This window comes from Balaenoptera physalus (genome assembly GCF_965194825.1).
Source record: "Balaenoptera physalus genome assembly, chromosome: 14".
NCBI lineage: Eukaryota > Metazoa > Chordata > Mammalia > Artiodactyla > Balaenopteridae > Balaenoptera > Balaenoptera physalus.
The window spans coordinates 41,708,812-41,726,236 of record NC_138893.1 but is presented as its reverse complement, the minus strand read 5'-3'; the positions used below and the strand labels follow the sequence as shown (position 1 = coordinate 41,726,236).

Here is a 17,425-nt window from a genome sequence, read left to right as displayed (position 1 = left end):
GGAGCGAGAGTGTGTATAGGGGCGGGCGGGGCGGGGCGGGGCGAGTGGGGGAGGGGCGGGCGGGGGGCGGCGGTTGGGCAGAGTCGCCTCCAAGGAGGAGGAAGGAGGGCGAGCGAGGAGGATGGCGGAGTTGCGGTTCCTGACGGTAACTAGGGGCCGCTGAGGCGGGAGGGTGCCTGTTGGCTGGTTCTTCCTGCCTTCCTTCCTGCCCGTCGGGCGGTCGGGCGGGCTGTCGATAGGGGGAGGCCCCGCGCGTCCTGACAGGCGCGAGCCGGCGGGGCCGGGGTGAGGCCCGAGGGGCCGGGGCCCTGGGAGGCGCCGCCGCCGCCGCTTTCCTGGGTGCTGTCGCCGGGAGGGCCGGGCCCTAGTAGCCGGCTCTCGTGTGGGGCCCACAGCCGAGCGCCGAGAGCGAGCCGGCTGGCTGACAGCGTCCGGGGCCGGGCCTGCGGTGGCGGCGGGCGACCAGGACAGCGCCCGGGAGAGGACTAAACCGGCTCGAGAACCGGGGCCGGGGTCGCCCGGAGGACGGTCCTGCTCCACTGGGCTCCCGGGGTCACCGCGCCCAAGCTGCCGGGCTCCCCGTGGGCATGTGAATCGTTGGCGGGGGCTCTGGCGCGGCGGTAGTGCTACGGGGTGGAGTCTTTCCTCGCCCCTTCCCCAAAGCCCACCGCGCTCTCCCCGTCTCCTCTCCGTTCCTTGAAGAGTGGTGAGTCGGCTTTGGGTGTGTTGTTTGGTGAAGCGAGTTGTGGGCATCCAGGACTGCTCTGTTGGACATGCCTAATGGCAACCTCTTTCCGCAGTAGGTTTTAGGGACAGAGGAAAAGTACTCTTCTTTCCCGGCCCCCCCCCCCCCCCCCCCGCCCCATGCTAGAGGCTTCAGGACAAAACGATTTTTCCCCAGCCCCTCAGTATCCATTGTTTTGTACCATCCCCCTCCCCCCTTTCCTAGGTAGAAGAATAATGACGCCAAGCCATTAATTGCTCCTTTTTTAAAAAAAATCAACAGAGGGTTTGTGTAATTGTGTTAATATGGATGTACAAACAGGTGAAATGAATACCGTTTCGGTAGTTGAAAAGAAGATGCTTTTGAGTGTGTGTGTGTGTGATTAAGCCTTCAACCCTTACAGTTGGTGATTTGATTTTCTTGTCTGTTGCTTTGTATCATAATGGGGGTGATGAGAATAAAAGAGGAAGCAATGTTTTGCAACCTACCCAAAAAAATGTTTTCTAAGTCTCTGGGGATGCTGAAGCAAAATTGGGTTGCAGATGTGGACTGTATAGTATTTGCCTCTCTCACGATAAGTACCAACAGTCTACATCTAAGCTTACACCTGTGCAATTTTGTACACTTCTTCATAAATGTCAGCACCTTCTCGTATCTGCTCAGAGTAATGGATAATTGTATCTAAAACTATTTTTTGTTGTGTTTTTTCAGAATCTTAGGTTACACTTGTGTAACTAAGTATTTTTTATCTAAATGTAGCATCAACACTGAAAGATTGTCTTAATTTTAAAAACCTCAGTTTATTAGTTGCTAACCTCTACCCTCAGCTTTACATGCCATAGCTCTTGTAACTGTTTGTTACTATGTATTTGAAGAGACGTAGCTATTGGGTACAATTTGTAACATTCAATAAGCTTAGTTCATAGTTTGAATTTGTCAAGTGTTGATATTTTCTATGTGACAGTGACAAGAATTATTAGGAATAAGTATGTAAATGACCATTCCCAACATAAGGATCTTAGACTGAATGTGATAAATCTTTTAAATACTAATTTGGAAATCAGGTACACTGTAAAAGTTTTATTTAATTATGAATATGCATTTAAAAATAGACGGCAGAGAAATAAAGGCTTTGTCTTAAGTTTTGTAACTTTCAAATGGCTTAAATGTAACATAAAGCTCACATATAAAACTGTATTCTTGAAATGCCAGTTTGGAGATATGGACTTGGCCTATCTCTAAGGTTACTACTTTTCCCAAAGTGTTCAGTTTTTGAAGAAAACATTTATCTCAGGTTGGCACTTGTTTTCTGGTCTCTGATTGTTAATACAATTTTCAGGTGTTTAAGATTTTCTCTTATTTGTTATGAATTGTTATGGATTAAAGAGTGATATTAAACACATTAATAACTTGCAGATGGATTTTTTTTTTTTAGTTTTTAAACTACTGTATTCAGAAAGTTGATCAGAGCTGTGTTTTGATAATTGTAGCAAGTAAGACTCATACAACAACTTGTGAACTAGAAACCAGTCAGAAATTTGAAACATTCCTCTTTTCAAAAGGAACACTAAAATTATAAATTCTTTTGTTATGCTTGCTGGAATTATACTTTTTAAATATTATTGTTTCTTCAGTGACTTGGGACAGGGCTTGTCCCACGTTCAAGAGAGATATAAACTGGAATTCTATGTGGAATGCTCATAGATGGCTTCTGAATAGCTGCTGGTATTTTTTTTGCCTTGGCTTATCTATATGGATTTTGAGGGGAAGCGTGAATAAAATTGAAATTCTTTGTTATCCAGACAATTTTCATTCATATTTGTTTTAAACATATGCTGGATTATCAATATTTGTTGTGTAATTTAATATTTCTGTAAGACGTGTTCTTTAAACAGTTTAAATAGCTTTTAGATTTTATATATCATTTTATGAGAAAAAATATCAAAATCTGTTGTGTTTTTTTACTAAAAAATATACACTAACCTTGACATGTGGATATAAGGATGAAGTTTTTTGGAGGTTGGAGATTAAATGAAAGACTATATCTTTATAGGATTCAGTTCACTATATCATTCATGTATCATTCATGAGTGAAAAAATGTAGAATCTATGCTTATAGTAATAAAAACCCCAAACAAGGCCAAAACACCCCCAAAACAATAAAAAACCCAGAAAAACAAGCAAGTTAACCCCAAGTCCTTCAGTGAGTTCTGAGGTCTATAGCTTGGGCTTGGTGGAAGTGTTCTTGAATTAGTTTATAAGATATCAGTTAGGAGAGGAAACTTAGGTACAGAAATGTCAAAGTTTTATAAGACTGGTGGGGAATTAGTAAATACTTTGTTATAGATGAATTAGAAATTTAGCAGCAGAGTGATAAAGTACTTTTATGTGGTACTTGAGAAATGAGTACTGCAGCTACTAAATTGGTTGCTATTTTTGCTTATTGTTGGACTTACATTTCATGCATTACATATTATACATTAGACATATTATAATTAATAATTTAAGGTTAAATCTTTAACCCGCTAAAGAATATATATGTAAAATTTGCTATTCCTGTCTTCTGAATTTTACATTGTATCAAAGTTGTGTGCTGTAGGTCTTTCTGGAAATATTTTTTTCTGTTAATGTAATAAAGTTTGTATTTTCGTAACTCTCTACACTGACTTTTAAAATATGAAAAATTTCTGAGTTACAAGGTGACCTATGGTGTGCTTGAACTTGATATAGAGTGCTCTGAAATCTAATTGTCAACCACTGCAGGTAGAAAAGAACATGCATAAGTCTAAGCAACTGATTTATGTTCTAAAATATGTAACTGCATTATTTTAAGGTAAACTAATGTTCCTTCTGTCTTTGGCATTTTCTCCTGATTCCCAGTTTTTTAGCACATTATCTTAAACTCAGCAAGTCAAAGTTCTAACATGTGAAAAGAGTATTCTAATTACAAAGGGCTCTTTAGCTTTTGAGATGTTGGTAACATATGTGCTTTTTGAGAAAGTATGATATTCCCATTATCAAGATTTAAAGAACTAATTAGATTATTTCACACTATATGTCTCATTCCAACTTTTCTAAAGATCAGAACTGATTGCAAAAAGTAGCTCATGCTGTAAAAGGTAAAGGTTCTTTTATCGGAAAGAATGAACATATTGCTTGAAGCTAAAACATTACAGGTGACCTTAAAAGAGGGTATAATTGGTCCCTATGTGAAATGAACCTGAAAGACTTTTATGAAGTATTTTGGCATGTCTATTTTGTAATGTTCATAGCACTGTGAACACACAATTTAAGCATTTTATTTGCCCTCAAACACGATTTATAAATCCTGAAAATTTAATTAAGTAATTTCACAGTTGACAGATAAATCTTTTTTTTTTAGTTTTTCTGATGTCTTTGACGTAAAGTGGAAATGACTTGTTCTGACACGGGTAATGTCTAGAATTTTGAGTTAGTTTCATCAGTTAAATTTGGGCTTTCTCAGTGTCCACTTTTGTGTTGTACAGCAGTCCTTCCTGCTTTCAGGACTTTCATAATTTTGCAGATAGTCTTTAAGTTAACTTTTAAAGTTTGTTCTGTAAATATTTCTTACTAACTAGTTTCATACTCACTAATGTCATAGACCTTCTACTGAGTGCCATGTATGTCCCATACTGTGAGGGTACAGGAATAAATATACTATGTTTCCTGCTTTCAGTAAGTTCATGGTTTGTTGCATGAACGGGACAAACAGTAAATTGTTTTACAATATGACAAGCGCTTTGATAACAGTATACACTGAAGAACTCAGATGAATTAAGATTCAGACTGCATGTATAACCAGCAATGCTTACTGAAGGATACAACCTGAACTAACTCTTGAGGAATAAGTTGGATAGGTAGAGGGTAGAAAAAGCATAGAAGTTAAGACATGTTAAGGTCCATTTGGAGAACTGCAGGGAATAACAATTTGGAGTCCATGTATGACCTAATCTTTTAAGTGATACAGTAGGCTTTCATTAAAGTTATCATTTTTAGAGATTGCTCTGTCTTGTGTACCTCATTTAATTTGGGCCTTGAACTATGGATCTCCATTAATGTTGGGGAGCTGCTCCAAATTATTATTTAAAACTTTTAACTGTGTATATTTTCCATTAATATTTTAATTAAATACAAGAATATATCAGCCTAATGTGGAATAATTCTGAGAATTAGAACTTGGATAATGATAAAATGTTTCAAAATCATATTTAAATATATTTTTCTCAGCATGTATGCATCATGTTAAGGTAACATTTATGAATTTCCTTCCTTAGAACTCACGGGAAGGTTTTTTTTTTTTTTTTTTTTTTTTTCACGGTAAGGTTTTATTATACAAACATTTAAAATGCACTCTTCTGAGAACGTTAAAAACAACTTCTTCTCATACTTAATTTCAAAGTGTCACTGTTTGCTTTAGGTAAATCAGACTGTATGATCAGCAGTTATATCCTGGTAGAAGTCTTTATCTGGCTTTATATGATTTAAAAGTTCTCTGAACTTGAATATTAAGTAATTTTTCTTATAGTATGATTTAATACTTATTTGAGGGCACAGTGAGGGACCTTATTTGTCATTCCAAACTTCATTCCCCGCAAAGTGCCATAGTTTTCCCATTTTAAAACATTCTTGTATTGCTTTTTTTTGTTTGTTTTGATTCTTCCTGTTATTTTCATTATAGAAATCTGAGAAATCCTTTTTAAATGTTCACGTTTTAGCAGTCACCTCATAAATATTATAACATCTCACTTATCTCAAGGTTATTTTTTAGGAAACTAAAACGTTTCTGGTATCATCTCTTTGGATACAACCCCGTGCTCTCTGCACCTGGCTAACTTCCTAATTGCCCTTCAGGCCTCCATATCATATCCTTTGGGAGGCCTTTGATCTCTAGTTAGGTTCTCCTGTTTTAAGGTCCCTTACCACACCTGTATTTCCTTTTTATAACACTAAATTATTTTTGTAATGATGTGTTTGTCTTTCTTTTTTGCTAGACTGTAAACTTCATGATGAGCATCAAGTATGTCTGCCACCTTTACTACCATTTCTCCAGTATACAATGTCTTGACTTCGTAGGCTCTTAATAGAAAATTAGTTTAAATTAATAGTCTAGGGCCCCCAAACAAACAAGCCACTGAAAAGGACAAAGAGTTGTCATAGTGCTTTTGCTCTTAAACACATTTCCTGCTCTTAGAATCCCCTAGGTCTTAATTGAGGGCTCTCTAAACTCTTATAATGTACAATTTAAAAAAGTTTGTTAACCAAATATAAAAAGGACTGGGGTACTCCTCGAGGCCACATGAAAGTTGAAAATAAGAGCAAGGGTAAAATACTTAAAAAGCAGATATAACACATTTAAAAGAATATAGCAGTTTAAGGCAAATTTATGGGATAAACACTTGAAATCTTTTTAAGATGTCATTTGTTTTATATGGAGAACAGTGTAGCAAAAATGGTGATGTAAGATCATGACGAGATTAATTGCTGTTAGTAAATTTTGTTAAAGATGACACAGGAGCGTGTATTATATTTCAGGAAGGTTTCCATCTAAAATGATACAATTAAGAATTTTAATGTGTTAATCTTTTGTTATTGGGAAGATTCGCTTAATGAGACGAAACGTAATAGGTATTGTAAGTATTTACTGAGTAAAACTAAGTTGAAGCAAATAATTGTCTGAAAGTACTGAATCAGTGCAGTATAATATTACTGCCTTAAAGTTTGTAGGTTTTATACCTACCATGTGTTTCTTTGTGTACTGAGGTATGAAATATGTAAAATTAAGTAACAACATGTTTTTATCAGTTTTGAATGAAAACATACCTGTTGCAATGATATGACAAAATGACATAAATATTTCCACAACTTTTAAACTGTTAAAGAGAGTAAGTTTTATTTATTTATTTATTTTTGGTATTTCTTGGTAACCTGGACTGGAAAAATTAGGTTGCAGGTCATAATTACTTCTTTGCTTGGGTGACCTGAAATAGATTATATTTAATTCAACTTTGTTTTTTATATCTTCTGGGATAAAGAATTTGATATTTCACTGAAGGGCTTTAGTTCTGGTTCATAAAAATTGCATTTTTTCTTAATTTTGTAATCTGTTGAATTCTCTGAGTATTATAAGGATAGGTAAAAGAGCTAGTTATTTCTTATTTGTTGTTAAAACAAATATTGGTTTATCTACCATGTGTTAATTACAGTTTTAAACTCATAGAAATGGGATGCTTATATACCAGGGAGCTTAAAATAGTAAGGTTTTATGGTTTAATCTTGAAAACAGTTATTTCTGTACTTTGGAAGTAGGGATTTTAAATTCTTAATACTAGAAATATGGCCTAGTTTCAGAACACCCACTAAGCAACTGTGGAAGCTCAGCATGTTAAATGGCTTGTAGTGCTGCAATATTTTTTAATTTTTCCCACCTCCTGTTATATAATAGCTTATAGTAGTACGCACAGAACATGAGTATTTAGGACAAGAACAAAGTGTATTGAAGCTCCAAAACATGTGAGACTGTGTCGGGCTTTGGGCAGTAAGAACCTAAAGGTGATCAAATATAATGATGGTCAGTGAGTGAGTGAGTGACATAAATCAGGTAGTAATGTTTTAGGTTGCAAATATGGCATGAAAAGCAAGATTTGCTTTGGGGCTTGAGAAAAATGACTTTTTAAAAATGGAGTCACTATTTTTGAAGCACAAACATTAAAAAAAATTCTATTAAAATTTAATATTTTTATTTAAAAAGTTTGACAACTGATGTAAACACTTCCATGATGCTTGTGTACAGGACTTAAATATTTCAGTGGAAATAATTTTAAACATTTCCCCTAGAATGTTGGGCAACCCAAACGTTGCAGCATTGTGTCAGACTGTGAGAACCAGATACTAAAACTGATTAGAAACTAAATATAAAGAATGAAATCTACTAGTTTATATCCATTGTTCAGGATAGTATATTGTAAAGGCATTTGATAAAACATACTTTTACCAGCTTATTTTGTTAATTAAAAAAGGGACTGAGTTGATCTACACTAATTATAATATCAAGCAAATGGATATTAAGAGTTAAATGTTTCAGTTTAAAGATTTTTGTGATGTGAAAAAGGAATGACTTAATAAATTTGCCTTAAAAGTCAGCTATATAATTTTTATAGAGTCAGCTCTGTCAACAGTGCTTTAATGTATAACTAATTATCTGCATACAAAAATATAAAAAACTTATCTGACCTTTTTTTAACAGGAGCTCACTTATGCCTGACATTTCCATACACACACACTGTGATAATTGATATAATAATAATGATCCTGTGGCAAGATCTTGAAGACTTTTGTTTTATCAAAGAAAGTTGAAATTGTTTCATATAATTGAAGTTTTGCTATATTTTATTATATTCAAATTCTTTGAAAATGAATGATCTGCAAATGTAGATTAATGTCTAAAAATAAAAATAATTTATTAATTGACATCTTTTTTCTGACCATACCATTATCCAGTTTTTATAACTAATAATTTGATAATATTTGAGTTGTTCTGAGAGTAATTGAAATTAAGTAAGGCTAAATAATGTTTTTTCTTTCTGGCATAATTTAAGTACTATATCACTTGCAACCTGCAAATTACTAAATGGGATTTACATCTTTGTGGTGTAAGAATATTTTTACATCACAGCTTCTGTAACGTAGGTGGGAATCATATTTTGCAATTATAGTCACACAATAGTAGATAGTACATAGCAGTTGGAAACAGGTTAGTTTAATGTGTTAAATTACAAAAATAAATGTGTGGGGTTTTTTTTGATGTATATTCAAAACTATAAGCAAGGGATGCCTTTCAATATTTAGAGTAGCTTCTGATGGGAGAAATTCTTTATTAACCCTAGGTTAAATTGGGCCTGGCTGCTCAATGTATTTCTTTTGATCTTGTATGAGGAAGATTTTTTGCTTTGGGATATTTTTTAAAATGTAATACAGAGATAACAAGATTATATTTTTAAGGCCCAAAATGCATGGTGTAAATCCTATTTTAACAGCTGTTAGGACGACTAGATAAATAATTAGTTGAACATACGGTCTTCATCTAAATAATCTCAAAAATGGACTATGTGAATGTGAGAAAGGCTATTTGTTTTATAATAAAGGCAACTTACTAAATACTGATTCTTAAATGTAAGATACCTATCTTGAGACCACACTTCTTTTTTTTTTACAAATATAAGATTTTTAGAAATTTCATGTAATGTCTGAAACATTTATATTAACATATTTCCATACAAATAACCCAATGAAAGTTTAATATTAGTTGTTTTGTTTGTTTTTTTATACTGCAGGTTCTTATTAGGCATCAATTTTATACACATCAGTGTATACATGTCAATCCCAATCGCCCAATTCAGCACACCACCATCCCCACCTCACCGCAGTTTTCCCCCCTTGGTGTCCATATGTCCATTCTCTACATCTGTGTCTCAACTTCTGCCCTGCAAACTGAGACCACACTTCTAATCTTGCTATGTGTAGTAAATTTTTTTTTGTTTATATTTTTTTCTGACAGTTTCTGAAAAATAGTTTATAGAATGAGTAATGGAAAGGATTTATAATCAGATAAGACCTAGTGAAAGAATGTGTGGGTTTATACATACAAAAACAAAGCAGTTAAATGTAATTAATTTTCAGCTTAAAAGTACTGAAAATCATTTGTTTTAATTTGAAAATACTTTTTGAATACTGTGGTCACCTTAGTGCGTATAACCTAAGATAGCAATTACATTTTATCTCTTGTGCTTTACACTGATAATTAGGTAACCAACTTTTTGATTTATTGCCAATTAGCCCATGTTAAATGAAGAGTAAAGTGTATGTTAGGAATACTTAGGTTCTGTGTGACGATTTGAGTTCATTGGAAAGAAAGGCAGTTTAAACATATTCACAGGCAAATCTTTTTTTTGAGATCGTGTGGCATAAGAGTTTTTCAGATAAAGTTTGGTCAAGATACTTGACGTTTATTATTATATCTTAATCATATTGAGACATTTAAATCCCTTCTACCCCACCCCTGCCTTTTATTTTGCTGGAGAATCTTGCAATTTATATATATATAGTGAGTTGAAGTGTTATACAAGAGACCTGTAATCTCAATTATGGATTGATTTTTAGGTTGAGTAAACAGAAATTTTCAATTCTTTGCTTAAAACCTCTGTTTGCTCAGAATCAAAATTACGTAATAAGTCTTATTGCCATAAGAAAGAACACCAGATTTCTTGAAAAAAACTCATGTATTTGCTACTATATAAAATGTAGTCCTTCTCCACGTCAGTCCAAACTATTTCATCTTGCCTCTTTACCACAGGGGGGAAAAGCTGAATGAATGAATTTAGAGGTGCTATGAGTTGCACACTCTTGGCATGATTCTAATTAACATGGACTAATACAGAGCATTTTATTTCTTTATTTACAGTTATTTCTTTAGCCTCCATGAAAAGTATTCTCACCTCATGTTCACTCATGCTGTTTAAGGATGTGTTTTTCCATTTCTCTCTAACAATAACATTCCCTTGAACATGTTAATTTTGGGTGCTTTCTTGATCTTTGGTCTTCCAGTTTTGAAGATTCCTTTTTTGACTTTTTTTTTTTTAAATAAATTTATTTATTTATTTTTGGCTGTCTTGGGTCTTCGTTTCTGTGTGAGGGCTTTTCTCTAGTTGCGGCGAGTGGGGGCCACTCTTCATCGCGGTGCGCGGGCCTCTCACTATCGCCGCCTCTCTTGTTGTGGAGCACAGGCTCCAGACGCGCAGGCTCAGTAGTTGTGGCTCACAGACCCAGTTGCTCCGCGGCATGTGGGATCTTCCCAGACCAGGGCTCGAACCCGTGTCCCCTGCATTGGCAGGCAGATTCTCAACTACTGCGCCACCAGGGAAGACCTCCTTTTTTGACTTTTGAACTACAAAAATATATAGCTTTATGTGATTTGGAGGGGACAGCAGTTTATTGTCCTTTAAAATACGTAAAAGAGTAAGGAGCATTTCAGATCTTTAAAAACAGGAAAATAGTTGAAATCTTGCCATTTTTAGGTATTCATTAAAAAATCTGAGTGATTTAATTTTAAGTAGAGTATAGGGAAACTATGCAATGAGACAAGGTTTTTATCTTTGCTTATTGTTCAACTGTCTTCAGCAAGTGTTTACTACATGCTTATTGAGTGCTTAATAAAAAGTTCATAGTATCTTTGAAGTTGTAACGTACTTTAAAGTAAAAATTGTAAGGAGGCTGCTATTTAGTAGGGTAGATAAAGCCAAGTTAACAAATATTTATAATTCTTTCAGTAAATATAACTGCTAGGTATTATTTATAACTATTAGGATACAACTGTGAAAAAGACAGAAGGCTCCTTGTTTTCCTACTACTTTAAATGAGAGAGACAACTAACTTGACAAGTATGATACTGTGTGAAAAATATTCTAATAGGGGAAGTTTTGAATGGGAGCACGGTTGGGGGAGGCAGTATTCAGAAAGGCTTTTGAGTAGTCAAGAAAGGCTTCCCTGACTTCTGAACTGAGATCTGAAGGATACATGGAGTTAGCTCAGTGAAGAACTGTAAACCTGTTTCTGGTCGAATGAAATAGCTCATGCAAAGTCCTGGGGACAAGAGATAGCAGGACTTGCTATGGGATCTGAAAGAAGTTCATGTGACCGGAGGACAAGGTGGGGAATGTTGGAGTTATGGCAGGAGAAGTCAGGGGCCAGATCTTGAAAGGCTTGGTAGTTATTGCTAAGAATTTTGGATTTTATCCTGAGGGCTATGTTGGTGGGGCCACCCACTCTCCCCTCCAAGTGTTCTGAATTGGACAGTTGCTTGATTAGATTTGAATATTTGAATGATCTCTCTAATTGCAGTGCAGTGATTAGGTTAGGAACGGGATGGGGAGTGCATGTTGTGAGACCAGTTACAAAGCTATTAGAGGAGAGTATTCAGTGTATCCGGAACAGGGTAGTGGCGATGAGAATGAAGAGAAGTTGAAGAGTCAGGAGAAATTTTATGGGAAGAATGGGTAGGATTTAGTGATTGTTAGGATATGAAAGTTGAAGGAGAGAGAGGAGTCAGGATGACTCTAGGATTCCTGACTCCCTCCCACTCTTTTTAGTTGATTCCTCCTTAGATGTTATCTCTTTTAAGAAGAAGCCTGAGTCCCCCAAACTCCAAGGCTGGTTTAAGTGCCTTCTCTTTGTGCTTCAGCAGCTCTTACCACACTATGTTTTTGCCTTTTTCACTTGTTGGTGAGCTTACAGGTAAGGACTTTGCCTTGTTATTGTTGCATACTTAGCATCTTGCACAGTGCATAGCATTTAGTATGTATTAAATAAAATGTTGACTGGATGAAAATATAGTTTTTATATTTATAAAAATTGAAATATTCATAAATGGAGGGAAAGACTGGTTTCTGAACTGCCAGTATTCAAAAACTTGGTTTATAACTTCAATGTGAATCAGATCACTCCAGGTACTTTTGAATATCTCTTGTAAAAACAATGTACATTACAATTCGACTCTGAAGTATTGGATATGTTTAGTTCCTCATGAGCTGTTGTAGACTAATTTAAATGGGCTTTGATTATGTTGAGCTCCTCTTGTATTGTATATTCAGGTTTTCTTTATAAATACATTTTATTATCCTTTGTCAGGTTAAAAGTGAACATAACCAAACTATCATTTTCTGTTTCAAAATGAACATAGCTTTTTTCCCCCTCCCTGATTATAAAAGGAGGGAATGCTTATTGTATATATTAAAAAAATAATACAGAGATAAATAAAAGTGAAAGCCATCCTAATAACCAAGGGTAGACATTGCTATCATTTGATAGGTGTTTTTTAGGCTTTAAGATTTTATATATATTTATATATATATATTTATGAACAATATTAAGTTAAAAAGAAAAATCAAGAGAAAATATTATATATAATTACATGTATTTATATGTGTGTCTGTGTATATATATATATATATATATATATACATACATATATATATATACATACACAGACACACATATATATATCTCCTTCATCGGAAGAATTCTGATAACTAGTATGTAAACAAATAACTCAATAGTAATGGGGTGCTAAACTTAAATTCCTACAGGAGATCAGGCAGGTAACATAAGTGAACTCAGTAAGGTTAATATATGAGATTGTTGAGTTGGAGAGCACTGGGTGGGCACAACTTCTATTTAGCACCAGTTGCTTTTTGTCATTAAGAAATGTTAACCCAGTGGTGCCCACTTTTTTTGAATTTTTTAAAATGAAAAGTAGAGGTCTGAATTTGTATGTGAAGCTCCCAATTATTAAATATTAGCACTTTAAGAAAAATTTAAACCACAATGTGTGTTAAACATAGTGTAGCTGTGGTCTGTTTTTTGTCTGAATACCACAAATAGTGAAAGAATGGAAAGATTTGTTCACCCTCACTAATCAAGGAAATATAGATAATATATCATTTTTCATACATCAGATTGACAAAGACGAGAACAAATAATAATTGGCAATATTGGGAGAGTATAAATTGATGCTGTCTCTTTGGAAGAAGACAGTTTGGAACTACCCATAAATATTTAAAATGTACATTAGTTTTGACGAAACAGTCTGCTTTCAGGAATCTACTTTATGGAAATACTGGTTCCTGTGTTTGAAGATTTATGTTCGATGAAGCATTATTTGTACTGGCCAAAAAAAAAAAAAAAGGCTAATAGAAGTAACCTAAATGTCAGTTGATATGAGAATGATTAAGTAAATTATGGTGTAGTCATACCACAAATTATAGCAATGAAAAGGAATGAAGTATATCTGTATTCTTGTATAGAAAGAGTCCATAATTTACTGTTTATCATTTATGAGCAAAGTTATAATTTTATACATAAATTTATAGTGCATGTGTATGCTGTCATTTTAAATGTCTAAATGATACTCCATTGTGTGGCACCATAATTTATTGAGACTACTGATGTACATGTAGGTTGTACATGTAGGTTATTTCTAATGTTTTGCTATTTATATGCACATTGCTATGAACACTTTTTAACATTTGTATTTGTAGTGTTGTCTCCAAAGGTAAATACCCTTTGTATATTATGTAGTAACATATTAAATATCTGAACTTTCATAGGTACTTTAAAGAAATACATTTGTCTCTGAGAGTTTGCTATTTATGACCTTTGATCTGAGTAAACGTACCTTAGGCATGGTGGTCAGAGAACTAATCAGAAAAATGGCATTGTGTTCAGTCATCCTAGATTCCTTAACATTTTTAAGGGTACTGATTTTTAAGTACTGATTTTTATCTGATCAGTATATGCTTATGATACAAAGTCCAGAAGATACAGACATATAAAGCAAATCTCTCTCCCACTCTGAAACCTCTTCTGCCTGGTTTCCCTTCCTAGGAAACCACTGTCAGTTTTGTGTGTACCTCTACAGATAATTTATACATATATAAGCATATATTAGTATATTAATTTTTTTCATAAATGATAGCATACTATGCTGTTCTACAGCTGGTTTTTCTCACTTAACTATAACTAATCTAATACTTATGCAGTGCTTTGTATGTTCTAGGCCCTGTTCTAATAAGCATTTTGGTATTCATTATTAATCTTCATCACAACCTTGAGAGTTGTGATAATATTATTTATCCCCTTCTTACAGAGGAAGAAACTGAGGCCTAGAAACTTTAAGTAAAATGCTAATAAGTTGTGGAGCTGGAAGTTGAACTCCAGCAGTCTCCCTGCAGAGTCCTTACTATTAGCCAGTATGCTTTACTATCTCAATTGTTTAATACCAGTACATGGTTGTTGCCCCATTCTTTTAAATAATTACATAATATTTCACTGAATAAAAAATAATTTATGTAACGAGGACCTTGGTGATGGATATTTAGGTTATTTGAATATATTGTTACATATAGTGCTACAGTGAATATTCTTGTGTCTATATAATGCCTATGTCATTTTGAACATATAGACTCTGCCTGTATTTCATTTTCATCCTTTCAAATTCCAGTTTTATTAAGATATAGTTGACATACAACCCTGTATAAGTTTAAGGTGTACAGCATAATGATTTGACTTATGTACATCATAAAATGATTACCATAATAGATTTAGTGAACATCCATCATCTGATATAGATAAAAATTAAAGATTTGTACAAATTAAAGAAATAGAAAAACTTTTTTTTCCTTGTGATGAGAACTCTTAGGATTTACTCTCTTAACTTTCATATGTAACATATAACAGTGTTAATTATATTTATCATGCTGTGCATTACATCCCTAGTACTTGTTTATCTTATAACTGGAAGTTTGTACCTTTTGACTGCCTTCATCTAATCTCCCCTCCCACTATGATAACCACAAATCTATCTTTCTTTCAGGTTTTTTGGTTTGTTTTTAAGTATAATTGACCTACAGGACTGTGTTAGTTCTGGTACACAACATAGTGATTTGCTATTTCTGTACATTTCAAAATAATCATCATGATAAGTGTAGCTACCATCTGTCACCATACAAAGATATTACATAATTGTACTGTACATTATAATGTACATACTGTACATTTCAGACCCATAACTCATTTAATTTGTAACTGAAAGTTTGTACCTCTTAATCTCCCTCACCTATTTCTCTTCTCCTACACCCCTATAAGCAACCACCTGTCCTCTGTATCTATGACTCTGTTTCTGTTGTGTTATGTTTGTTCATTTGTTTTGTTTTTTAGATTCATATATAAGTGAAATCATATGGTATTTGTCTTTCTCTCACTTACTTCACTTAGCATAATATTCTCTAGGTCCATCCATATTGTCATAAATGGTAAGATTTCATTCTTTTTTAAGACTGAGTGATATTCCATTGTATATACCACATTCGTTCACCTATTTGATGGACACCTAGGTTGTTTACGTATCTTGGCTATTATAATGTTGCAGTGAACATAGGGATGCATATATCTTTTCAAATTAGTTTTCTTGTTTTCTTTGGGTAAATACCCAGGAGTGGAATTGTTGGATCACATGGTAGTTCTACTTTTAATTTTTTGAGGAACCTCCATACTGTTTTCCACAGTGGCTGTACCAATACACATTCCCTCCAACAGTGCACAAGGATTCCTTTTTCTCCACATCCTCTCCAACACTTGTTATTTGTTGTCTTTTTGATGACAGCCATTCTGACAGGTGTGAGGTGATGTCTCATTGTGGTTTTGATTTTCATTTCCCTGATGATTAAAGATGTTGAATATCTTTTCATGTACCTGTTGGCCATCTGTGTCTTCTTTGGAAAAATATCTATTCATGGTCTCTGCCCATGTTTTAATTAGGTTGTTTGTTTTACTGGCATTGAGTTGTATGAGTTCTTTATATATTTTGGATATTAACTCGTTATTAGATATATCATTTGCAAATATCTACTCTCATTCAGTAGGTGGCCTTTTCATTTTATTGATAGTCTCCTTCACTATGCAAAAGCTTTTAGTTTGATGTAGTGCCATTTGTTTGTTTTTGCTTTTGTTTCCCTTGCCTGAGGAGACATATACAAAAAAATACTTCTAAGACCGGTGTCAAAGAGTGTACTGCTTGTTTTCTTCTAAAAGTTTTATGCTTTCAGGTCTTATATTTAAGTTTTTAATCCATTTTAAATTTATTTTTGTATATGGTCTGAGAGTAGTTCAGTTTGATTCTTTTGCTTGTAGCTGTCCAGTTTTCCCAACAACACCGTTTATGGAAGAGGATGTCTTTTCCCCCCCTGTGTATTCGTGCCTCCTTTGTTGTAGATTAATTGACCATAAGTCCATGGGCTTAATTTCTGAGCTCTCCGTTTGTTTCCGTTGATCTGTGTGTCTGTTTTTGTGCCAGTACCATACAGTTTGGATTATTGTAGCTTTGTAGTATAGTTTGAAACCAGGTAGCATGATACCTTCAGCTTTGTTCTTAAGATTGTTTTGTTTTTTGGGGGTCTTTTGTGTTTTCATACAAATTTTAGAATTATTTATTCTAATTCTGTGAACAGTGCCATTGGTATTTTGATAGGAGTTGCGTTGAATCTGCCTTGGGTAGTATGGAAAAATATTAATTCCTCCAGTCCATGAGCATGGTGTATCTTTCCATCTGTTTGTATCATCTTTAGTTTCTTTCATCAGAGTCATATAGTTTTCTGGGTGCAAGTCTTTTTTTTTTTACCACATTAATTAGATTTATTCCCAGGTATTTTATTCTTTTTGATGCTGTTGTAAATGGGATTTTCTTAATTTCTCTTTCTGATAGTTTAGTTAGTGTATAGAAACGCAACAGACTTCTGTCTGTAAATATGGTATCTTGCAGCTTTATGGAATTCATTAATGGGTTCTACTGGTTTTTTTGATGATGTCTTTAGGATTTTCTATGTATAATATCATGTTATCTACAGACAGTGACAGTTTCACCACTTCCTTTCCAATTTGGATTCCTTTTATTTCTTTTTCTTTTCTGATTGTTGTGGCTAGGACTTCCTATAATATGTGAGTAAAAGCAGCAAGTCTTGTTCCTGGTCTTAGAAAAACTGATTTCAGCTTTCACCGTTGAGTATAATGTTAGGGTTGTCATAATGGCCTTTATTATGTTAGGAAATGTTCCCTCTGTACCTACTTTGTTGAGAG

At 34.5% G+C, this 17,425-nt stretch overlaps 1 protein-coding gene across 9 annotated transcripts in view; it reads left to right on the top strand.

Annotated features, from left to right (window-relative positions):
• Positions 1 to 17,425, top strand: part of SHOC2 (SHOC2 leucine rich repeat scaffold protein) — a 102,242-nt gene that overhangs the window by 700 nt on the left and 84,117 nt on the right. For 2 of the 9 annotated variants that reach the window (XM_082424903.1, XM_082424895.1), the window contains exon 1: positions 53 to 145. The exons of 3 other annotated variants lie outside the window; for them this stretch is intronic. The gene's annotated coding sequence lies outside the window, so the exon portion shown is untranslated. Of the gene's footprint in view, positions 1 to 52; positions 146 to 281; positions 707 to 17,425 lie in introns of those variants that run through there. 4 more of the 9 variants (XM_082424896.1, XM_082424899.1, XM_082424900.1 and 1 more) reach the window with 4 other exon arrangements.